The sequence below is a fragment of the Monodon monoceros genome, unplaced genomic scaffold (assembly GCF_005190385.1).
Source record: "Monodon monoceros isolate NGI ecotype Baffin Bay Population unplaced genomic scaffold, NGI_Narwhal_1 Super_Scaffold_5, whole genome shotgun sequence".
Lineage (NCBI taxonomy): Eukaryota > Metazoa > Chordata > Mammalia > Artiodactyla > Monodontidae > Monodon > Monodon monoceros.
This window is the reverse complement of record NW_021703782.1, coordinates 106269703-106294524: the sequence shown is the minus strand read 5'-3', so window position 1 is coordinate 106294524 and position 24822 is coordinate 106269703. Positions and strand designations below refer to the sequence as shown.

At 50.8% G+C, this 24822-nt stretch overlaps 2 protein-coding genes across 7 annotated transcripts in view; one reads left to right on the top strand and one right to left on the bottom strand.

The window, feature by feature from the left end:
- Positions 1–10070, bottom strand: part of LRRC8A (leucine rich repeat containing 8 VRAC subunit A) — a 26174-nt gene extending 16104 nt beyond the window's left edge. The window contains exons 1-2 of one of the 3 annotated variants that reach the window (XM_029201759.1): positions 9932–10070; positions 6439–6545 (exon numbers count right to left, since the gene is read on the bottom strand). The gene's annotated coding sequence lies outside the window, so the exon portion shown is untranslated. Of the gene's footprint in view, positions 1–6438; positions 6546–9662; positions 9673–9931 lie in introns of those variants that run through there. The other 2 variants (XM_029201757.1, XM_029201758.1) reach the window with 2 other exon arrangements.
- A 142-nt stretch (positions 10071–10212) lies between these two features.
- Positions 10213–24822, top strand: part of KYAT1 (kynurenine aminotransferase 1) — a 33042-nt gene continuing 18432 nt past the window's right edge. The window contains exon 1 of one of the 4 annotated variants that reach the window (XM_029201755.1): positions 10213–10275. The gene's annotated coding sequence lies outside the window, so the exon portion shown is untranslated. Of the gene's footprint in view, positions 10276–11012; positions 12259–24822 lie in introns of those variants that run through there. The other 3 variants (XM_029201753.1, XM_029201752.1, XM_029201756.1) reach the window with 3 other exon arrangements.

Sequence of the window (24822 nt, the reverse complement as noted above, 5' to 3'; positions counted from 1 at the left end):
TGTGTGTGTGTGTGTGTGTGTGTGTGTGTGTGTGTGTGTGTGTGTGTAGCAATTATTGCCAAACATGAAAGTCGAACAAAGCTGAGCCCTGGGTACAAAGATATCTGCTCTAGTTTTATAACGTTCGTGTGTGCTTAAACTATTTCCTACAAAGTTTACCGGAACAAAAGCATCTGTTTCTACTCCTGGCTGCTCCTCTCTCTGGTCCTCACACCTGCTGGGCTCAGCTGGGGGCAGCCTCTACTAGATGATCACCAGGGCAGCAGATTCAGGTCCTCCTTCCAACTGGCCTGCTCCTGGCTGGCGCAGAGGCACCTGCGGCCTTTGAGGACACTGAAGGATGCAGCATCACCCCTGCCCAGTCCTGCCCTGCCCCAGGGAGATGCAGAAGTGTGTAGGATGCAGCTAGACCCTTCCCACTGTCCAGCACACGCAGGTGCAGAGAAGCGGGACCAGGTTCCTGCAGCAGAACTAGGGCAACCCAGAGAGCCCCTCTCCTCCCCATGGTGGCAGGCAGATCTCGGGGAGTGTGAAGAGCAATAGCTTCAGAACTGGGGAGACATGGGTTCAAATCCAGCTCAAGCATGAAATAATTCCATGACTCCAGGCAAATTATTTAGCCCAAGCCTCCGTTTTTGCAACTTTAAAATAAGAACAGTGCTACCAACCTCATAGATCTGTATACAGTGACCCAAAAGATGTCCAAGGGATATTAAGTAATAATAAAATAAAAGATGTTGACTAGCATATAACATGATATATCATGCATGATAAAACAATATAAAATGTCACAAAACAACAAATACTTCATGACTCCAGTATGTGGTACTTAAATTTGCTACTTTTGTGAGAAGAAAAAAATACTTGGGAAAAAAACAAAAGACCTCCCTCACCGAGTCGTTTCTAAATATTGTAAGAGTTTACAAGAAGTACCTGCCATCTATCATGTAAGGAAAAGGTTAGCTTGCCCCTGTCTGCCCTACCCAGGTAACACACACACTTCGACAGGGCGCAGGGAAGCAACACCTCAGGGTGGGTGAGCTCAGACCCCGGGACGAATGACTTTTCTTCTCTAAGCCACAGTTTCTTCACCTGTAAAATGGGAATATTACAGTACCTCAGAGGCTTATTGTGAGAATTAAAAATAACATAATGCACATATTATGGGACAACCCAAGGCCTGGCACAGAGGAAGGCGCACTATACTTATCCCAACCCACATGCCATTGCAGAAACCCACCCAGAATTTAGTGGGGGAAGACACCCAGGAGAGCGCTGAGCCACAAGCACAAATACCTCCAAGCTTCCCCAAGGCCCCCAGGACCTCCCAGGACTCAGAGACCACACTCAATGGCCTTGAACTTCTGGAGCCCAGGCTCAGGACCCCAGGACAGGACAGAGACAGAGAGCTGGTGAGCGGTTCACAGAACCACCCCTTAGGTGTCCAGCCTGGTCCACATTGTTGATTTCCTCCTGAAGCTTCTCACAGATGGGGAAAGAGTCAAAGAAATGACACGCTGCCCCCTTGGGCGACCACCCAAGCATGCTCCACCCCCATGCTGGCCTGCAGAGATTTGGCTTTCACACCTGAGCCGAGGCAGGCAGGCTAGGCTGTGGGTAAACAGGGCACAGAGAGCCTTTTGTTATAGCCCAAATAGAGAGGCTGGGAAAACTTCCCAGGCGGGAGGGAGGGGAGGCAGGAGGCTTGCACCCCTCACCCCTCCTCTCGCCCCTCCTCGTACCTTGGGGAGGCTGTCCCTCCAAGGCTCTCCCAGGGAAGGGGGAAGGGCCACACCCAAGAGGCTGGAGGAAGACACTGGGTCACAGGTCTTGTCCTGGGAGTGCTCTGGGCCTGTGAATCTGCTCCTCGGTCAGCACCCTGGGGCCTCTTCTGCTCCCAGAGCAGGAGGGGAGGAGAGGGCCCACTCTGGTGCACACGGCCCACACCCGCCCCAGCACGGGCACTGCCCTGGAGGTCTCCACACCCAGCCGGGGAGAGTGCCGGCTTGGGGCACCACCTGGCTCCGTGCACCCTGCGTAGAAGGGCACACCCTCACTTTCTGTGGAAAGAAGAGGGGAGACGCCCAGGGTGGGAGGGGGGAGGGAACAAGTTTCCGTTCCAAACTCCTCTCCATGTGGGCTGGGCCTCCCAAACAGGTTGGTCCTCAGGCTTCTCATGCAAACTTGCAAGGGTACAGGCGGCCTGGGGTGGGGGGGGGGAAGGGTGACAGGTGAAGGACACCCACCTGGGGCTTCTGGCAATGGCTCCCCGAGCCAAGCACTCACAGGCAACAGCCCAGGCCTGAGGCTCAGGCCGTCCCCTCACCCCACCAGGCTGACGTGTTACTGACATGAGCTCCGGGTCACTGACGTGGACTACATGCCAGCACTGAGCCTGGTACTTCCTGGGCCTCGGCCCCCAATTTCCAGAAACACAGGTACGGCGGCTCCCCACTTCACCAGCATGTGACCTTGGGAAAGTCACTTCCCTCCCAGGGCTCTGGTTTCCTCATCCATGAAGTGGCCACTGAGTCTATTCCTGGTAGGGCGGTGGTGAGGACTGAATGAGGCGGTCCATAGAAAGCTTTTGGCTCAGGGCCTGCCACGCAGTAAGCCTCTGTAACGTCAGCTGCTGTTACCATCAAGGGACGTTTTATCAGTCCCTTTAGGGGTATGAAATCTGAGGCCCAGAGAGGTTAACTGACCTGCCCAAGGCCACACAGCTAGAAGAAGATGGTGGGGAAGATCACCCAGGTCTGTCTTTCCATTGTGCCCACCTGTCTCAAAGGCCAGCAGGTCTCCTGGACCTACCTGGGCACCCAGAGGACCCTGGAAATGCTTCCTGGGACAAGACCCCCATTTCCGGAGGGGTACATGGAATCAAGGTCTCTGCAGGGAACTCTAGCAGGCCATACTCAGGAAACTTTGGTGGGGGAGCCCAGCTCTGGGTTTGAGCCCGGAAGCCAGGTGCTGGGTCTGGGCCCATGGCGGGCAGAAGGGCCTTGGAGACAGGCCTCGATCTGCTTTGAACACCAGCGCCGCTTTCCTGGACAGCGCACGAAAAGTGGGCAGGAGCGCCCACGGGAGGCCACAGACTCATCTGCTGAGATCCAAGGGGATTGGGACCAAGGGGGCCTGGCCGAGGGTAAGCCGTCTGTCGCCTGGCTCTCTGGGCTGGTGGGGGGCTGCCCCCAGGGATCCTGACCCAGGCGACCAGCCGGGAGATGTGACAGAAGGATTCCTATGCCGCCCCACCCGGTCAGCACGTTTGCCAACAGGTCAACTCTGCTGGGGGCATGAGGTTGGCAGTGGCGCCTCTGAGGGTGCCCAGGTGCCATGTGAGAGCCATGGAATTTTACAGCCACTTTTACTCCAGTGGAACACGGCTCCCGGCATGAGGCTGTATCGCAGTGTCTATTTAATTTTGAGGTTTTACGTCCTCAAGAGACAGTTAAACAAAGAACTTTTTACGAGATGTGAGATGCAGTAGAAACGCGTCGGGAAAGCGCACAGGGAGATGTTTGTGGCTGGGTGTAAAAGCTGTTCTAGAAACCTCATCCGCTCGCACATACACACTGAAATCCAGGGCCTGAGGGAGCCCAGCCCCGCTTCTACACCAAGGGCGACCCTTCTGGCGGCAGCTGGTGGGGACCGGCACCGACAGAGTCGCGCTGGTCGGTGTTGGCCGGCACAGTCGAAAGACCCCCAGCCTCACGACGGCCTGCGGAGTGTCTTCAAAGTGCAGGTTCCTAGGCCCACCCCCCAACTTGGACTCTGCAGGGCTGCAGTGATGGGTCCAGGGGAACCAGCATTTTGAACAAGCTCTCGGGAGACTCTGAAGCACCCCGAAGCCCGAGAACCTAGAGAAAGAGACAAACGGAAGGTGGGGTAGAAAGAGCACAGGCTTCCAAGGCAAACAGACCCGGGTTCACATCCCGGCTCTGCCAACTGAACTGTACGGCTTTGCGCGGGAGCCCTCGTGCCTCGAGCCCTGGTCTCCTCGCCTGTAAAAGTGACACAACCTCACCCAGGAGACGGTGGCAGGTAAGATGGCAAACTTCACAGTGACCGGCGTGCCGCCTGGGCTTGGACCGCGGCCACCGTGGACGCAAAGGCTCTGCTGCTGGAAGGAGGGCGAGCAGAGCATCGTCCACCGAGAGGCCAGCTCCCGGGCTCCCACAGGAAGTGGCCCGAAGTGGCCTGTGCCAGAAGGAAAACGACTCCAGGAAAGACTGGGAGAAAGAAACAGGGGAGAGGGAGAGGGTCCCGACGGAGAGCTGAACACCGCCGGCCGAGGGACGCATCTCTGCACAGACCTCACCCCCAGGGTGGTCCCTGCTGAGCCAGGCTGCCAGGCCGGGGGTTCCTCCTGCCGAAACCCGGCCTGAGGTGTCTACGCCCCAGCAGAGCATCTCTAGACCCAGGTCCCAGGGCAGCCCCTCCCCCCGCCCCCAACCCCGTCGCCTCACCTGTCCACCCTCAAGGCTAAAACCTGAGAGGAGCGTCCAGGGGGACCAAGATCAGGCTGTCCACCAGGACAGTCAGGTGAAAGGACTCAGGGCCAGGCTCAGGCCAACGCAACACAGCAGGCCCTGCCTCAGGCAGACAGAGGAGGGCCAAAACCTGGAGGCTAAAACCTCTCAGGCTGGCCCATGCCATTCCTCCCTGGCACAGAGGAGGAATTCTGACCTCAGATAAGTAGGACCTGCTGCTTCCTGCTCATCACTGGCCAGAGACCTCGGCTCAGTCTTCCCTTCTTGTGGGGGGAGGTAAGAGTTCCTCAAAACCAACAGGAAACTCCTACAGGGCAGGGCTGGGGTTTGCTGACCTTGTCCCAGTAAACAGGATAGTCAACAAAATCACACATCAGGCACTTCCCACCCGCCTCTTCTGACGGGACTCACCCACAGCTCTACCCTCGCCTGGGAAAGAGGTCCAGGGCGGACCATTAAATGAAACGAGAGCAAGGTGCAAACCAGCAGCTCTAACAGGACTTGGTTTTAGGAAAATAAGCAAATGGTAAAAATACATGTGGGAGAACCTACCCCTCCTCACTCAAATCTCTGGAGATAGAGATCAAGGGAGACTCTCACTTTCTACATGACATTAAAATCAAGACATTATAGGGACTTCCCTGGTGGTCCACCTGCCAATGCAGGGGACACGGGTTTGATCCCTGGTCTGGGAAGATCCCACATGCCGTGGAGCAACTAAGCCCATGCACCACAACTACTGAGCCCACGCACCACAACTGCTGAAGCCCATGCGCCTAGAGGCCATGCTCCACAACAAGAGAAGCCACCGCAATGAGAAGCCCCCACACTGCAACGAAGAGTAGCCCCCGCTCGCCACAACTAGAGAAAGCCCACACGCAGCAACGAAGACCCAACGCAGCCGCCAAAAAAAAAAGCCTAGATGGGAGAGGTGGAGGCAGGGAGCCCTCGGACACAGAACAAAGGACCCCAGCCCAGGATTCCAGGACCTGGCTCAGGTCCCACATCCCTGCCTTCTTCCCGATGAGTTTGGGCAAGTTGCTTCCTCCCTCTGAGCCCCAGTTTCCACGTCTGTAAACGGGGGATCAAGGCCACTCCCTGAGCTTCCGCAAATGACCAAAGAGATCACTGATGAGGTTTGTTTTACAAATTATTAAGCAGCTTATACATACACCTGCTATGATTAGGGAACACGTTCTAAGACGCCCTGTGCTACCTTCCCTATATCAACATATTTAATCTTCAAAATACCCTAAAGGGAGGCAAGGTGCTAATATTATCCTCTTTCCATAGATGAGGAAACTGAGGCTCAGAGAGGTACAGTGACTGGCCCACAATCACTTGTCGAGCATGTGACAGCTGGGACTCAAACCCAGGTATGACTACAAAGTCTAGGTCCTAACCAGTGCACGCTCCTGCCTTTGGAAACTGTTTTCCAAAGCACAGGACGAGGAACCCCCGTCCCCAAAGACGTCCATGTGATCAAATAAGTGTGGGGAAACATGACTTGCTAGCTCCCTCTCAGAGACTCGCCATGCTCTCAGTGAGCTCTGAGATATCCTTCAAGGCTCTGAGAAGTCCTGCAGCACAGACTACGACAAGATATTGTTCCTGGAGTCACCTGACCACTGTGACCAAAGAAACTGGTGTTCCACAGGACACACCTCAGGAAATGTGGTCATGAGACAGCATGAAACACCACCCAGAGTGACAAAAGCCAGGGGTTTGCCATACAAGTTCACACCAGCCTGAGTATGGCAGCCACGTACTACTCAGCTGGCCACTAAGTCAGGAGAAGGAGGAAGAATTCTGTTTCCTGGCATCTCTGCCCTAGAAGCCCAGGCCTTCCAGAGAGAAGAGCAAAGGGCTGCAGGGACAGAGACACCACCCTTTGCCCTCCAGGCACCTGCTCGGCTGGCCTGGAGGGTGGGGGCCCAGTCCTTACCCTGCGGAAGGCTCTGCTATCTGCGAGTTGGCTGTCGGTGCTGAGGCTGGCCCACGTCTGTCTGGGCAGGGTCCTGGCATTCCTTTTGCTCCATGGAAGCTGCCTCCCTACAAGGAAGCAAGAGCTACAGTCAGCAGGGACGTGTGTGACTATCAGCGTTACCTGCTGTGCTGCCGACAGTTTCGGAGCCCCTGCTCGGTGCAGGGCCTGGGCTGGGCTCTGGGGTGATGACAGAGAATCAGATAGTCTGCGGGGGATATGCCAAGGCAACAATTACAACTGGCTCTTGAGAGCCCGGGGCTCTGCTGGGGGGAGCCCAGGCCCTATGGGGACATGGAAGAAGCACTAGACCTTGACTAGTAGGGTCAGGGAAGGCTCCCCAGAGAGGGTGTTGCCTGAGCTGACTGCTGGGGAAGAGTGGGAGTTGGAGAGAGAGCATTCCAGGGAGAAGGACCAGCACGTTTGCCTGGAGGGGAGAGAACACGACATCTAGAGCCTGCTGAGTGTTCTGGCTGGATCTAGGACTGGAGGCGGGAAGTGGCGAGAGGTGAGCTACAGAAGGGTGAGCTGGATCCAGGCAGAGACACACCCTCAACCCAGACACATGAGTTCGACTCAAACACAAAACCCAACCATTGGGCTTCCCTGGTGGCGCAGTGGTTGAGAGTCCGCCTGCCGATGCAGGGGACACGGGTTCGTGCCCCGGTCCGGGAAGATCCCACATGCTGCGGAGCGGCTGGGCCCGTGAGCCATGGCCGCTGAGCCTGCGCGTCCGGAGTCTGTGCTCCGCAATGGGAGAGGCCACAACAGTGAGAGGCACGCGTACCGCAAAAAAGAAAAAAAAACAAAAACAAAAACCCAACCATCATCTATAGTCAAGAACTGTTTAGTGAGCATCTACTACATGCCAGGCACTCTGCTCAGAACTGTTCACAGGAGGGAACAAGACAAGTTACGAGGGCGGGGAGAGAAGTGTGGTCAGGCTACAGCAGGGTAGGGGGAGTATTTAAGCCAGCCAGGCGCTGGGAGTGTGACCCAGCCATCAAGGAAGGCCAAAGGACAAGGAGGAGTTAGCAGGAAGGGGGGCGGGGAGGCGTGGTTACACAGACAAAGGGATCGAGGAGCCTTTCAGCTGTTTACACCACTGAACATTTATCACACCTACTCAATGCTAGGCACTGTGCTAGGAGGAAAGAAGCAGGAGATAGTCTCCAGCCTCACAGGGAGACAGTCAGTAACCTGGCAATCCCACACAGAGTGATGGCAGCTAGACAGCGAAGCACCTGCGTCTGTAAAGGCACAGAAGCCATGGGAGCCAGCCTCTACCCCAACCCCTCCCCTCCTCGGCAAAGAGAGGGATACCCACGGAGGCTGGGAAAGCCAGTCACTTGCCCATGACAGAGGCAGGCCCAGAACTCAGGCCTCTGGACTCACTGGCACTGATTCTTCTAACCCTTCCTCTTCCAGGAAACACACGCTGACCACCCCCTACACATTCACCCACAGCTGATGCCTCTTTCCTCTGGGTTGCCTCTGTAATATTTCTAGTATTATGCTGGCCACTGTATCAACGTATTCCTGTCTGCCTTTCCTCCCAGACTGTAGCCAGGGCCTGTGTTCTCGTAGCACCATTCCTGGCCCAGACCAGGCACTTACCAAAGGATGGTTGAATGAATGAATGAATGAATGAATGAATGAATGAATGAATCAAGGGATGGAGAGATGGTGTGCTGGGCTCCAGGGTCCCACATCCAACCCACCTGACTCCCCGTGAAAGCCTGTGAAAACCCAGAATCACCTCCACTCTCAGGAGAGTCAGGAGCCAGGCCGATCCCTTCGCTCCAACTCCTGCAGGCGAGGTCCAGGCCAAGCCAGCTCCCTGAGTTCTGACCTACTGGGGCAATCCTCAGGAGCTTCCACTATCCAGAAAGGCCATTCGAAGTTTGCAGAGGAAACAGCTTCCTAGCGGATGTGCCCAAGGGATGGAGTATTTGGTTGAGTTCCAGGGGGAAGTCACAAATATTTCTTGGGCTCCTGTGCTGTGCCTCACAGCCCCCGGAAGGCAGAGGGGCATTAGTGCTAACCCCAAAGAATCTCTAAAACTGGGAAGACAGGGAGGCAGGGGCCAGTCATTCATGCCCCAGCACCTCTCCAAAAGCCAGTCCTCCAGCACTGTCATCTGTCCTTGCCTCCCCTCCTGAGCCAGAGGAAAACTTGACCTTCACGAAGGCAATGCCAGTGTGACTGAGCCGTGGGCACTGCCCAGTCCCTCTGAACAAAGCTCTCACTCCCCCATCCCCTCCACAGGAGGGATCACCAACATCAGACCTCCTCCTCCTGCCTCCAGTCTGTCTGTCTGCCACTCTGTCCGCTCAAAGGGCAGGATACAGTTCGTCAGGGGTAAAAGGTACTCCTAACGGAAAAGGTGGGAGAGGCCCCTGGGAGCCTTTCAGCTCCCCCAAATCCTTCCTCCACAATTTAGGCCCAAATTCCCTTTCCCGCACCAAGCTCTCTCCCTCCTCATCCTCACACCTCATCCTCAAAAGGCTTCCGGGGGTGGGGCAGCAGAAGAGCCCTCCGGGGAGCATGGTCACCAAGGGGCGGCCCCACCCTTCCAGCCAAGTCCCCACCAGGAGGAGGTTGCCAGCCACCCCCCAACCATCTCTCCTCCTTTCCAAAAAAGGCAGCACATGCATCAGCTAAGAACCAGCCCAACCTTGGTTCAGTCCAGTCCAGACCAGGGGAAAGAAGCAGTCAACAAACGGAGCAGAATCATCATGAACCTCAAGAACCAGCGGCTATGCTGCTTCAGCTGGGCAGCCAACTTTGCTGGGTCTCCAGCCCAGACCTCATCAGACCTGGCTCTCAGGCCCATCTGGATGCACAGGACACCGGCAGGGTCCGGAGCCTCAGACCCTGGACTGGGCTTCCCAGCAAGCCCAGCCCAGCCAGGCCCCACAAGCATAGCCAGGGATCTGCCCCCAAGTCAGGGCACAGTTCCAGCCCAGTCAAGAGGAGGGAGGGGTGTAAGGGAAGAGGAGGGGGCCAGGAACCCAGGAGAAGAGAGCAAGGGGAACCTTTGAAAACAGAAAAAAAAAACCTGCCAAGGAGAAAGCCCAGAGGTGGAACCTCTAGTAAGGGGGGCGTGTGTGTGTGGAGGGGTGAGGATCTGGGGGAACCCAGGAGATGACAAGGGGACCTGGGGAGCCGAGGCGGAAACTCACGGTTATGTAGAGCGCAGGGAGGCACTGGGGTGCCTGGGAGGGGGCTCGCGCGCCGCGGCACCAGAGGGGGGGGGCCCGGTGACCCGGGGGATGGGGAACCCGGAGGTAGGCCGAACTGAGCTGCCGCGGGAGGCCCCCAGGGAGCCGGCCCTGGCGGGCAGAGCCCAAGCTACCCAGGGTGCCCGGGGCCAGCCAGCTGGCCGGGGACGTACAGGAGTGGATTTCGAGAGGTGACAGCTCGCACCCCCTTCCCCACCCCACCCACTCACCTGGGCCCGCCGCGCACGGCCGCCCAGCCGGCAGCCCCGAGCCCCTGCCGCTCTGTCCCGCCGCCAGCCGCTGCGCCCCTCCGGCGCCTCCTTTTGTTTGTCCCTCACTGCACCACTCAACCTCCTCCGCCCCGGAAGTGACGTCACCTTCGGGCGCGAACGGGGCCACCAGGGCGTTGCCATCTTTTTGAGGGGAGCTCTCTTCACGCCTGCACCCTCTCCCTGCAGGCACCATGTTGCTTTGGGGCGGAAGTAGCGGAGCCCGGGCTCGGCCCCCTTAAAACGACAGGGACGGCTGTAACCTTCGGCGCCTGGGGACGAAGGGTGAAGCGGCAGAGGCAGGGGTGAGTAGCTGGTGCCGGAGCGTTGCTGCCCCGGGGTCAGGTGCCGAGGCGGGAGGGCCTGGAAACCGGTTACAAGGTCGATTGTGCCAGACTACTCGTTGCGTTTGGTGCTTCTCATATAGCGGAGTGGCTACGCTGAAAGGTTGACCCAGCCGGGAGCTGTTGAGCGCGCTACTCGCCGACCCGCACTCGGACGCTGGGACCCGCCAGGCTGGTCCTCTCTGCACCCCCATCCCCCGCCCCACCCCCACCCCCGCGATCGTACGGTACCGGTACCGGTGGGGAGAGGGAGCCCAAGGCGACTGGGAGAATTCTGGTCAGAGCCGGGGCTGGAACCGGGTGCCGGACTCCAGCTCGACAGCTCTAGGGATCCTAAGTCCTCGGAGTTCCCATATTTATAATAGTAACGGCAAGCACGCCAAAAGAGAATCCATACAATGGAATACTATGCAGCCGCTAAAAAGAAAAATGTTCAATATGCACTAATATGGGACCACTTCCAAGATACCGTAGATGGAAAAGGGAAGGGGCGAAAAGAACAGCGCTGATTGGTGCTACCGTTTGTGTGAAAGAACGCGTGTGGGGGCATGGGTGTCTGCCGGTGTGTGCACCAGCCGGCTGGTGAGATGCACGAGTTGTTAACAGTGGTGGCCTCCGACAGGAGAACCGGGGTCGTGGGTGCCCGGACAAGGGGGAAGAATTTACTACCAAGCGAACAGGTTGGTTAAAAATAAAGTGGGATGCTGCAGATAATAACTGGCTCCCATTTATCTAGCTGACCAGTGCCTGGTTTCAGCTCTCCTGCTGGGAGGTCTTGTATTTCCCCATTATTAGAGGAGGAAACAGTCTCAGAGATTAGGGACCTTAGTAATATCTCATAGCCAGGAAGTGGAAAAGCTGGAATTTGAGCCAGGGAGAATTTTATGCTAATGCCCACCATTCTTCCTCATCGCACTCCCTCCTGAAAAGCTTTTTTGTTATCAACCATGCAACACTCAGCTTGGGACCTGGCACCCAGCGGGCACCCAGCGGGCACCCAGCAGCTATTTATTGGCTGTTTATGGACTGAGCAAGTGGAACAGACAGGAGACAACCAGCAGTGCAAAATGAAGAGAGGCACACATTGGAGGCCAGAACACTTTCCAGCCTTGAGACTCTGGACCTGGCATGTACTTCCCTAAGCCTCCATGCCCCCTCCTGTAGAACTAACTACAGTCACTGACACTGAGTGCTCCCTCGTGTCCTACTTTGTGCTTTACAGGCAGACTAGCTCCATTTTACAGGTCAGTAGGTGAAGTACAGAGAAGTTAAGAAAGTTGCCCATCACAACATTGTAAATCAACTGTACTTCAATTTAAAAAAAGTTGCCCAAAGGGGGCCCCCACAAGTCTTCACTCCCCCACTTCTGGAGAGGTTGTTGAGCTCCTTGGTCTCTCCCTCAGCCTCCTGGGGTCATCAGCACTAATTCTTTTTTTTTTTTTGCGGTAGGTGGGCCTCTCATTGTTGTGGCCTCTCCCGTTGCGGAGCACAGGCTCTGGACACGCAGGCTCAGGGCAACAGACAACCCAGCTGCCACTCTGGGGGCCGAATGAATGGGGGGAGGGGGCACCATTGCCCACTTGCTGACGTAGAAACTCTGCCCATGTGAACAAAGGTGTGTCAGCACAGGAATGTCCCTCCTGTCTCCCTGGCCATCTGTGCCCGCTGGGGTTATCAGGTTGCCTGTGTGCTGGGACATCTAGCTGGGCATGCCCCCCCAGCTTCTGTAGCCAGCAGGCCAAAGTCACTCCAGCTGCAGCAAGCGAGGAATCATTGTCGCTCCTACCCTAACAGACCTGGGGCCACATCCCACTCTCAGATGGCACTGCCATCTCCCTGAAATATTTCCCAAACCCTCATCTCACTTCCTCATTCTTGGACAGTGATACAAGCTTTGGATTCACAGCTGGGGTCCTTCTGTGCTTTCTAAGACTTTCACTTTGGGTAAGTCATTTCTCCACTTTGAGAGTTTCTCCATCTGTAAAACTGATATGACGCTCTCTAATCTTCCTGCCAGGCACTAAATATATATACATATATTGTTTTTTGTTGCATGTGTAAAACTGCCCTAAAGAGTGAGATTCCGATTCTGGATCTGGATCCTGTGCCAGGAGGAAAAAGGAGTGGCTTTGCTACTGTGTATCTAACTTAGGATCCCCACCTGCCAACCCCTCTGGCCCGGAACCTGCAGTCTGGGCTCCAGAAGCCATTTCTCTCTCTTTTGCCAATTCCAAAGCCAAGGGGAACTGTGTCTAAGTCAGTGTACTTGTTGGGGCTCCCCAGATAGGCTGTCACCTCCCTTGGGGCAGAACCGTTGACTTGACAAGTTTTCACCAAACACTCGTCTTGTAGGGACTCTGTGTTTTTAGATCCAAAACAAACTAACGGAAAAATCAGGATTCATTAACTGCAAGAGATTTTGTTGTCCTCTTTGGTTAACTAATTTTTATGGAAAGTCTTTTTTTTTTTTTTTTTTTAGTTTTGCTTCTTTTGTTTCTTGCATTCCTTTTTTTAAAAAATAAATTTATTTATTTTATTTATTTATTTTTGGCTGTATCGGGTCTCCATTGCTGCGCGCGGGCTTTCTCTAGTTGCGGCGAGCGGGAGCTACTCTTCCTTGCGGTGCGCGGGCTTCTCATTGCCATGGCTTCTTTTGTTGTGGAGCATGGGCTCTAGACGCGTGGGCTTCAGTAGTTGTGGCACACAGGCTCAGTAGTTGTGGCACGCGGGCTCAGTAGTTGTGGCTCTCGGGCACTAGAGCGCAGGCTCAGTAGTTGTGGCGCACAAGCTTAGGTGCTCCGTGACATGTGGGATCTTCCCTGAACAGGGCTCGAACCCGTGTCCCCTGCATTGGCAGGCAGATTCTTAACCACTGCACCACCAGGAAAGCCCTTATGGAAAGTCTTATAGGTTTAAATGTTACTAGCTTATTGTCATTGACAGGTTAAGTAGGCTAGGACCTGTGCTACATGCTTTCTGGGGGTGATTGCATTATTATTGTCCCCACTGCACAGATGATGAAGCTGACCCTGGTATGGCATGACTAAGATCCTATAGCTAGTGGAGTGGAGCTGGGACCGTTTTATCAAAGTCCAAGTTCCAAATCCAAGCTTTCATCTTCTGTGGTTTTTCGTGTAACACACTGGTCTTGCCTGGGCATGGTACCCCCTCCCAGGCCGCTTCCCCAGAGGTGCCACGGTTTGTATTTTCTCAGTAACTGGAGAGGGAAGGGGCTTCTGACATTTTGAGCCCAGGTGTGCTAAACATCCTTCTAGGCACTGTATAAATCTGCCCGGTAAAGAACTGACTCAGCCCAAATACCAAGTGTACCACTACTGAGAAACACTAAAACCAAATATCCTTGGGACTTCCCTGGCCATCCAGTGGTTAAGACTCCACCCTTCCACTGCAGGGGGCGCAGATTCAATCCCTGGTCAGGGAACTAAGATCCTACATGCTGTGCGCGCGGCCAAAAAATTGAAAAAAAAATTTTTTTTGTTTTGTTTCTTTGTTTGTTTGCAGTACGCGGGCCGTTGCGGAGCACAGGCTCCCGATGCACAGGCTCAGCGCCCATGGCTCAAGGGCCTAGCCCCTCCGCGGCATGTGGGATCTTCCCAGACCAGGGCACGAACCCATGTCCCTTGCATCGGCAGGCGGTCTCTGAACCACTGCGCCACCAGGGAAGCCCTAAAAAAAATTTTTTTAATAAATAAAGAAAACCAAATATCCTTACTGCACAGAATTGGCTTAGGTGATGTGGGGCTAGGCTGCAAAGACAAAATCACCTTGCCTGTCCTTGCAAGCTGCCATGCAGGGTAGGAGCTGGAAAAGACGTGGCTCCTATCCCCAGGGACTGATGGGCTCCTGTAGGCGTGGCTCCTGTCCCCAGGGATTGATGGGCTCCTGAGCTGATAGAGGCAGCAGCACCCACCTCCTGAAAGAAGGATTTGGGGGGGGAGTTTAGACTTTGGAAATAGACGAACCAGGGTTTGAATCCTGGCTCAGGCTCTCTCAGCTGAGTAAGCTTTGTTCATTCTCCTCTTGAGCAAAATAGGGACGATGATGCCTTCCCATAGGCTGCTGTGAAGATGAGAGTTTAGCACAGGGGGGCAGGTGCATAGTAGGTGCTCTGAGTTCAGAGGAAGGCCCAGGCTGACCCAGAAGGCTTCAGAGAGGAGGCGGAGAGAGGTGGGGCTCAGCCCTGCCAGGGGGATCAGATTAAAGGGCATGTCAGGCAGGGCACAGCTTGAGCAAAGATGGGCAACGTCTGTTCAAGAGCAAAGGATTCGTATGTCTGGAAGAGGAGAGAACATGGAAGCTGCAGAGTCTGGATTCAGGCCAGCTCCAAAGGCCAGGCTAGGGAGGCTTTGGACTTTATCCAGTCTCAACGCAGGCTGTACCCAGCAGGAGGTGTAGCTGACATCAGCCGCCAGAGTATTGGTCGCTGAGGCGTGTTCCGAGGGGTCACCCACCTGCTGTTCACTAGTCGTGGTGCCTTCTGGCTGAGAAGGTGGCCAATAGCTGCCCGGATTGATGGAGGCGTGTGTTAGGCAGGGCACTGACCGCCGGGCGCCAGCCCCTCGCCTGGCAGCAAGGAAACCTGTGACCTTAGATGTCTGGGAGGCTGCACAGGAAGGTGTCCTAAAGGTCACCTGGTGCATCTCTGCTCCCTTCTCCAGGCAGGGTTGGCCTCCCAAGAGCTGCCTGCATTTCAGCACTTCTCAGACTAAATTTTAGTAATAACAATAACAATGATGACATTTGTGGAACACTGACTCCTTGCCCAGCACCAGGCTAAGTGGTTTTCACGTGTTATCTCATTGACTTCTCACTGCAACCCATGGGGCAGGAACTATCATTATTCTCACTTCAAAAATGATTCTCAGAAAGGGTTAGTAATTCTCCAAAAGTCACACAGCTAGTAAATGACTTCAGTCCACAGTCTGATTCCAGAACTTCACAGCCTCATTAAAAAAACAAAACAAAACAAAAACTGCATGGAAGTTTATAAGACGCCCCCCAAGCCAATCCCAGGGAGAGCCACTGTTAATAATTCATGCACAAACATATACAGTATATAATCAGGCAGCACTTGCTTTGTATGAATTTCAGATACCACGGTTTAGTTAAATAACACCAGTCCCTCAATAACACTGTTCAAATTTCAGTTGCCATGTAATGTTAACTGTGAGTAATTGCAGTAAGTATGGACTTTGCTGCTAGCTCTTCCATCCACAAATTGCTGTGGAAATGACAGATGCATAATGGCCAGTGACCAGTTACACCACTTCTTTCAAAGCCTGTTGTTGATTGGTCACCATGCGTGTTATTCGGTTCCTACACAGACAGCAAAGCATGTCCTTGTGTTGCCTCCCGTCTCCCTGTGATAAACCCATGTGACATTTTATAAAAATGTATCAGCAAAAGAGGGAATTGGCCAACACACATGAAAGTGCAGCACAGAAATGCAGAGTGATAACACTGAAAGTGCAATTTGAACTGAAGGTAAATGGAGTGATTTAAAAAATAGCTGGCTGTGGGAATGTTGACACCACAGCTATTTGCTATTCCAGAAACTCTAGGTATGCAGCCAGGGAAACTTGGTGAAGGTACACCTATCGACATATGAATGGGAGTGGTTCTGACAAAAAGGATGAAGTTGTCCTGAGGAAGTGATGCCAGCAAAAACATCACATTAAAGGAACTGCCAGATATATTTCATGACATTGAAAGTACAAAGGATAAAATGTTTTAAGTTGATCTAAACTTAGAAAGGAGTATGATGACTCACCAATGCATAGAAAAGATGCTCGTTCTGTATCTCAAGTTACACTACAGGAAGAAGGCAAGCACTGTTCAAACTACTCTTGATAATTTTCCCCAGATTTATTGAGGCATAATTGACAGATAAAACTGTAATATATTTAAAATGTACAATGTGATGATTTGATATATGTATACATTGTGAAATGATTCCCACAATCAAGTTAATTGATACATCCATTACCTCACATAGTTACCCTTTTTTTAGGGAGAAGATCTACTCTCTCAGCAAATTTCAATTATACAATACAGTATTATCTACTATAGTCACTAGTTAGATCCTCAGATTCATTCATCTTATAACTGAAAGTTTGTACCCTTTTATCAACCCCTCCCTATTTTCCCCCATCCCCAAGCACCTGGCAACCATTATTATACACTCTGTTTCTGTATAAGTGATACCATGCAGTATTTGTCTTTTTTCTTTCTGGCTTATTTCATTTAGCATAATGTATTCCAGTTTCATCCATGTCATCACAAATGGCAGGATTTCCTTCTTTTTAAAGACTGAATAATACTCCATTGTATATACATAAATACTACACTTTCTTTATCCATCTAACCATCAACAGACCCTTAGGTTGTTTCCAAATGTTAACTCTCATGAATAATGCTGCAATGAACATGGGAGTATAGGTATCTTTTGAGACAGGGTTTTCGCTTCCTTTGGATGTATACCCAGAAGTGGGATTGCTGGATCGTCCTTGATACATTTTGATAAAGAAAGAAAACTCTTGAATTCCAATGTTTTTAATTTAAATTACACTAGTAATTTAATAAGTATTAAATTTATTACTAGTTTTACTACTTTTTCATTTGTCTCTACATGTGTAACAGACCATCAAGAGTTTTTAATGCTTCAACAACAACTTTGAAAGGTCACAGAACGATCATAATTTTTCCCATTAATTAAGTTCTCTTTGCATGATTTCAGCTTGCATGGTCATTTTTACAGTCCCACAGCACAGTGGGAAGTGAGGACTGTGTATGTGTATGCATGTACCACCACATATGTATCTATCTGTATAATTTTAAAATGCAAATGGAGTATATTGTCTTCAACCTGCCTTTTTTTCCTACCATACGTTTTTTAAATTGAGGTAAAATGCACATAACATACAATTAACCATTTAAAGTGTTCAGGTCAGTGGCATTTAGTGTATTCACAGTGTTGTGCAACCACCCCTTCCCTCTAGTTTCAAAATGTTTTCATTATCTCAGAAAAACACCCATTGAATAATCACTCCACATTTCCCCCTCCCAGGCCCTGGTAACTTCTAGTCTGCTTTCTGACTCTATGGATTTGCCTATTCTGGATATATCCTATAAAAGTAATCATACAATAGGTGACCTTTTGTGCTTGACTTCTTAGGATAATGTTTTCGAGGTTCATCCAAGTTGTATTGTACCACGTATCAATATGTCTGTTGTTCCTTTTTAAGGTTAAATAATATTCCATTGTATGAATATACCCTAATTTACCCATTCTTCTGTTGAAGGACATTTGGGTTGTTTCCACGTTTTGACTATTATGAATAACGCTGGTATTAACATTCATGTACAAGTTTCTGTGTGGACATATGTTTTTATTTTTTTCCGGTATATACGTAGGAGTGGAATTGCTGGGTCATAAGGTAATTCTATGTTTGGACTTCATAAAAATGTAAAACTTTTGTGCATCAAAGGACACTATCAAGAATGTGATCAAGGTCATTGTTTCATCTTGAGTTAATTTTTGTAGATGGAGTGAGATAGAGGTCCAACTTTATTCTTTTGCGAGGGGCTATCCAGTTGTCCTAGCACCATTTGTTTTGTTTTGTTTTTTAAAGATTTTTTTTTTGATGTTTACCATTTTTAAATTCTTTATTGAATTTGTTACAATTTGCTTCTGTTTGGTTTTTTGGCCGCGAGGCATGTGGGATCTTAGCTCCCCGACCAGGGATCGAACCCACACCTCCTGTATTGGAATGTGAAGTCTTAACCACTGGACTGCCAGGGAAGTCCCCCTACCACCATTTGTTGCAGAGGTTATGTTTCCCCCATTGAATGGTCTTGGCATCCTTGTCAAAAATCAATTGGCCATAGATGTTTGGGCTTATTTCTGGGCTCTCAATTCTGTTGCATTGGTCTGTATTTCTATCCTTATGCCAGTACCACACTGTTTTGATTACTGTAGTTTTGTAGTAAGTTTTGAAATCAACACGCATTTTTCATGTAACCTGAATATATTTTTATGTCAGAATGCTAGGGGTGATCTCATTCCTTTTGATGGCTGCACAATATTCCATTGTATGGATAAATCATAACAAATTGAACCAGCCGCCAACTGATGGACATCAGATTGTCTCCAAGTTTTTCTCTCTCACACACAATGCTGCACAAATCATCCAGGTGGATACCTCTTTATGTATATGTATGAATATTCCTGTAAGATACTTCTAGAAGATGAAGTGTTAAGTCAAAGAGTAATATAAGTCACTATTATTAAGTTGCCCTCCGAAAGTTATACCAATGACTTTTAGTGCACCATAGTGTTGACTTGGTGGATCTTAATCTTCTTATTCTCTGCCTGAGAGGCAGAAAATAGTGTTTCACTTTAGTTTGCATTTTGTTAATTATGACAAGATTCAGCATCTTTTCAAGTTTATTGGCTATTTTCTTTTTTGTGTGAATTTATATCTTTTGCACACTTTTTTTTTTCTATTGAGATGTTGGGCTTTTGTTATTGATTTATAAGAATCCTTTGCATATTAAGGCTCACACTATATTAGAATGGTCTGGTTACTTGTTTGTCTCCATTCTGTGTGCACACCTTGAAGGAAAGGAAGGTATCCTATTCACTCTTGTGTGCCTGGCGGCTAGCCTAGGGCATAGCACATAACAGAAGTTCGATAAATATTTGCTGTAAGCGATAAAAAGGTGTGCACCTAAGTCCCTGAACCAGATGTTGACAGTGAAAAGATGAACAGAGGAGAGTCCTTGTTCTAATGGAGCTCACAGTCTGGTTGGAGAGTAGACATTAATTCTCTCATTCAACAAAAGTTTATTAAGCAGCTTCCTCTGGGCCAGGTGCATAATGTCCTAAGCAGCCTGCTAGGATGAGAAAAATGCCAGGACTGTGACTCAGGTGACCTGGTCCTACTGGAATCTGGGCTGGTGAGTTCCCCTCCCTGGTCATCAGTATCCCCATCCGTAAAATGTGAGTGACTGGACCAAATTCTCTCATTTCCCCTTGAACACCTATCAGTCTGTGCTTCTTTGGCTCTTTCTGGAAGTAGGAGTCAGTGGCCTAAGGGGCCATCATGTCACTGCTCAGAGCCTCCCCTTGCTCCACAGTGGCAGTGAATACAGGCTTTGAAGTCAGTGTCCTGAGTTCAAATTCCGGCTCTGCTACATGCTAGCTGTGGCCTTGGATGAGTGACTTAGCCTCTTGATGGAACCTTTCTGGTGGAATTAAAAGTGATGGACCCTGTGTGGAGAAAAGGGAACCCTCTTGCACTGTTGGTGGGAATGTAAATTGATACAGTTACTATGGAGAACAGTATGGAGGTTCCTTAAAAAACTAAAAATAGAACTACCATATGACCCAGCATTCCCACTACTGGGCATATACCCTGAGAAAACCATAATTCAAAAAGACACATGCACCCCAGTGTTCATTGCAGCACTATTTACAATAGCCAGGTCATGGAAGCAACCTAAATGCCCATCGACAAACGAATGGATATACGAATGGATATATATAACAATGGAATACTACTCAGCCATAAAAAGCAACGAAATTGGGTCATTTGTTGAGACGTGGATGGATCTAGAGACTGTCATATAGAGTGAAGTAAGTCAGAAAGAGAAAAACAAATATCGTATATTAACGCATATATGTGGAACCTAGAAAAATGGCATAGATGAACCGGTTTGCAGGGCAGAAATTGAGACACAGATGTAGAGAACAAACGTATGGACACTAAGCGGGGAAAGCCGCAGGGGGGTGGGGATGGTGGTGTGATGAATTGGGAGATTAGGATTGACATGTATACACTGATGTATAAAATTGATGACTAATGACTAATAAAAATAAATAAAATAAAATTCATAAATAAATAAAGTGATGGACCCTGTGAGGTGCTCGGCAGGCAGCCTGGCACAGAGAAAGTGTGCAGTAAATAAAAGGCCATTGTCCTTACCCTTAGCATAGACTTCAGGGCTACAGAGGAGTTGTCCAGGGAAGACCTGCCTCCTGGAAGATGAGAGATGAGGCACATGGGGAGTTGGAGTTGGGTGTGGCCTGGGAAAGGCTGCCCTTGAATGAGTTGAATGGGTCCCCGGTGAGAGCCCCCAGGTGCTTATGAATGAGTTCCTGTGGAGGTCTCTAGGTCAGCCCAGTCAGTGGGAGAACTCTGGACTGGGAGGCCAGCAGTCCTGCCTCGAGGTGGGCCTGGACCAGCAAGCTCCCCACGGTGGACCTCTTCTATGAAGTGAGGCCACAGCCCCCTCTTGAGGCACGAAAGTTGTCCTGTGGCCTAATGTGTGGATCCCCAGGGCCAGCTAGCTGGAAGTCTAGACGGGGCTGGCTTTTCATGCCCCCTGCTGGCAGCTTCAGGAACAACAAGCACCCACTTCCCCTCCTGCCTTGACGTCAGGCAGTGTTGCTGGTGAGGGCAGCCCACGTGGCCACCTGTGCCCTTCCTGCCCTCGGTTCAGACCCCCAGTGGCTTCTCCCTCCCCTTCAAGTTCCTGGAAACTGTCCCCACGACGCCCACATGCTCACAAACACAGAGACGTGGACAAGTGCTCAAGGGCAAACACTTTTTTTTAAATTGATTTTTATTGGAGCATAGTTACTTTGTATTAGTTTCTGCTCTACAGCAAAGTGAATCAGTTATACGTATACATATATCCCCTCTTTTTTAGATTTCCTTCCCATTTAGGTCACCACAGAGCACTGAGTAGAGTTCCCTGTGCTATACAGTAAGTTCTCATTAGTTATCTATTTTATACATAGTAGTGTATATATGTCAGTCCCAATCTCCCAGTTCCTCCCACCCCCCCATCCCTCAAACACTTTTATTTGCACATGACGTCACAACCACACACAGATATACCCATGTTTAAAGTCACATTAAAACTTTCAGGGACCCTATTCACTTTTACTTCATGGACCCCTTTCTCCATTAAAGGATAATAATAAAAGTTATATTTTACAAAAACAAAATTATATTTTACAACTATGTTGGTGTAAATAACAGATATCATCCAGGCTGCATTCATTATTATACAATTCATTGTTATTATATTCTCTTTATTTCTTATTTTAAAATAAATTAAAATGAAAACATTTTCATAGGCTCCTGAAACTATCACAGGCCCTCAGCACTAAGCCTCCTGAGGAGATCTGACGGAGAAGTCAGCCCCACCAGTGAGCATGTGTGAATTCACACACATCTAGCTCCAAAAAGTGCCCACTCTATTATTAATATCTGTCACTGGGGCTTCCCTGGTGGTCCAATAACCAGGTTAAGAATCCACACTTCCACTGCAGGGAGCACAGGTTCGATCCCTGGTTGGGAAACTAGGATCCTGCAAGCTGTGTGGTGTGGCCAAAACAAACATAGAAAAACCTGTCATTTACGGTCACCCTTTATGTGCCAGGCACTAAGTGAAGTGCTTTCCATGAATTATCTCTTTTTTTAAATATTTATTTATTTTATTTTTATTTATTTGGCTGATCTTCACTGCGCAGATCTTCACTGCGGCACGTGGGATTTCGTTGTGGCATGCGGGATCTTTTAGTTGTGGCATGTGGGATCTTTAGTTGCGGCATGCGGGATCTAGTTCCCTAACCAGGGATCGAACCTGGGTCCCCTGCATTGGGAGCATGGAGTCTTAACTGCTGGACCACCAGAGAAGTCCCTCCATGAATTATCTTATTTTTATTTTTTTATGGACAGGGAAACTGACATTCAGAGAGGAGAAGTGATTTGCCCTGGGTCACACAGCCAAGGTCTGCGTGACCCCAAAGGCTGTGTTCTAGTCCTCTCCTCAGGGGTCTGCTTGGTGCCTGATCCCAGGGGAGCACCAAATGTTTGGCAGGACAAATCTGCCCCACAGAGGGTGCAGTGTAATGCTCACTCCCGTGCCCACAGACTCACCCGGACACACACACCGCCCCCTGCCCTGGCAGTGCTCTGCAGTGAAAGCCCCAACCTGGTTTCCAGCCCCAGCCCCGAGGCAGCGAGACTGGTTAAGCGTATCCTCATCCAGCACAGGTTCTCCTCGCCCTCCATGGAGCCAGGTGTCCCAGGCCACCTCCAGCCCCAAGGTACCACCTCCAGCCCCAAGGTACCACCTTTCCTGAGAGCTGGCAGTGAGGGTGAAGGGCTGAGATTGGGGCAGAGGAGAGGAAAGGGCCACAAGCTGGGATCTTTTCCCATGTGAGTTTCTGCCATTTACTGGGTATCCAGGGATGCAGACCCTCCCCCGACCTTCAGGAGCTCCATTTGAGTGTTTGTTATTATTTTTTCATTATTATGAATTTCCTTGCTTATTAATGGAGGTAAGAATAGCACCTGCTTTCCAGGACTGTTGAAAAGGTCCAATGACATAAGTACAGTCTTTATTTCAGTGCCTGGTGCCAAGTGAGCAAATTAGAGCTGGTTGTGTTAATATTATTCCTACCTCTGTAATCCGGTGAGATGATGAAAGCATGATTTGGGGCAGAGGAGGTGTAGCCACCTTAGGAGAAAGGACAGAAATCATAGACATGGAGTGATGTGGGCGACCGTGTCAGAGAGAGGATCAGCCTACCAGGCACCCACAGATTTTGAACCAAGTGGTCAGGAGATGGTCAAGGGGGGTCCCATAGGATTAAGCCCATCTGGAGGAGTCAGCAGGACATCAGGCACAGGACGGGAGCAGCAGCCCTACATTTGGCCGATCTGAGGGGACCACCCATCCCCGTTTGCTCAGGATGGTCCTGGTTTTAGCACGGAAAGTTCTGCATCCCGAGAAACCCCTCAATCCCAGGCAAGCAGGATGGTTGGTCCCCCTAGAACACGCAGTGGTCACAAGGCGCCCACTATAACCAGCACTGGGCTCAGACCCAGCTGTGGGCCTCTTGTCCTCTGGCTGAGGGAAGCTGAAGCATGCCGACAACCACCCCCTGACATGACACATGGTGGAATGCCCCTCCTCAGATAATAATCACACTGCCCTTTGTTGCTCCAAGCTCTGGTTCTGGATCCACAGGGATCAGGGAGTACTTCCGGTTTCCAGGGAGTACTCTCGATTCTGAGAAATTAGAGGGTGAACTCTGGCCGGACTGACTTCCCAGCTCCTGGAATCTCTCAGCTCTGTTCCACGGGCCTTTGCACCACCTGGCACCCTTTTCCCTCCTTTGGGACTCAGCTGGAAGGCCACATCCTCCAAGGAGCCCTCCCTAACTCCTGCATGCGGGGGGGCTGTGTCCCCAGCGCCCCCTAGTGTCCCACTGTATGTTTCCTGGTCGTCCACAGCAAAGTACCACAAACTGGGCGGTTTAAACAACAGAAATTTATTCTCTCACAGTTCTGGAGACCAGAAGTCCAAAATCAAGGTGTCATTGGGGCCGTGCTTTCTCTGAAGGCTCCAGAGGAGAATCTGGCCCACGCTTTTCTCTTAGCTTCGGTGCTGCCAGCAATCCTTGGTGTTCCTTGGCTTGTAGGTGCTCTACTCTAATCTCTGCCGTCACCTTCACATGACCTTCTCCCTGAATGTCTGTGTCTCTTCTCCTCTTCTTATAAGGACACAGATTATACTGGATTAAGGTCCACTCTTATCCAGTATGACCTTGTCTTAAATTGATGACATCTTCAAAGATCTTATTTCCAAATAAGGCCATATTCACAGGTACCAGAGGTTAGGACTTGGACATATCCTTTTGGAGGACACAATAACACACATTTTTGCACTTGTCAGGAAATACTTGCTGGATAATGAAGGAGACAGTGTTTGTGGGCATCTCTCACCAGGCCTGGTCCACACTGGAGTCTCAGCGCTGTGCCCAGGGCCTGGCCAGAGAACATGCTTGGCAGAAGCTGAGGATGGAGTGAGGAACAGAGGAGGAATTGCCCCACCTTTGGACAGATGGCTAGTTTTCAGGGCTCTGAGATGCTTTGAAAGACCTTAGAGGAAGAGGCTAGGTTAGGAGGGGTTTAGAAGGGACTAGGCTAGGGAGTTGCCTAGTTTAGGCCAGACATTTCTTATAAGCAGGTGCCAGCAGCTCTCTACTTCCTAGAATCTTCTAGTGTGGACAAGCCTGAGCATTTACATATTAAAATATCCATTACTGGTTTATAAATTACTCTCCTTTTCTTTCCCCTCTAATAAAATTCGAGGGCTTCCCTGGTGGCGCAGTAGTTGAGAGTCTGCCTGCCGATGCAGGGGACGCGGGTTCGTGCCCCGGTCCGGGAAGATCCCACATGCCGCGGAGCGGCTGGGCCCGTGAGCCATGGCCTCTGAGCCTGCGCGTCCGGAGCTTGTGCTCCGCGACGGGAGAGGCCACAGCACTGAGAGGCCCGCGTACCGAAAAAGAAAAAAAAAAAAAAAATTCGAGCGTTGTACTGATAGTTTTGAAATGGTGTGAACAGGTAGGTTATATTGGACTTCCGGTTTCGAGTCCTGCACATAAGGAGCTTAGAAGTTGTTACT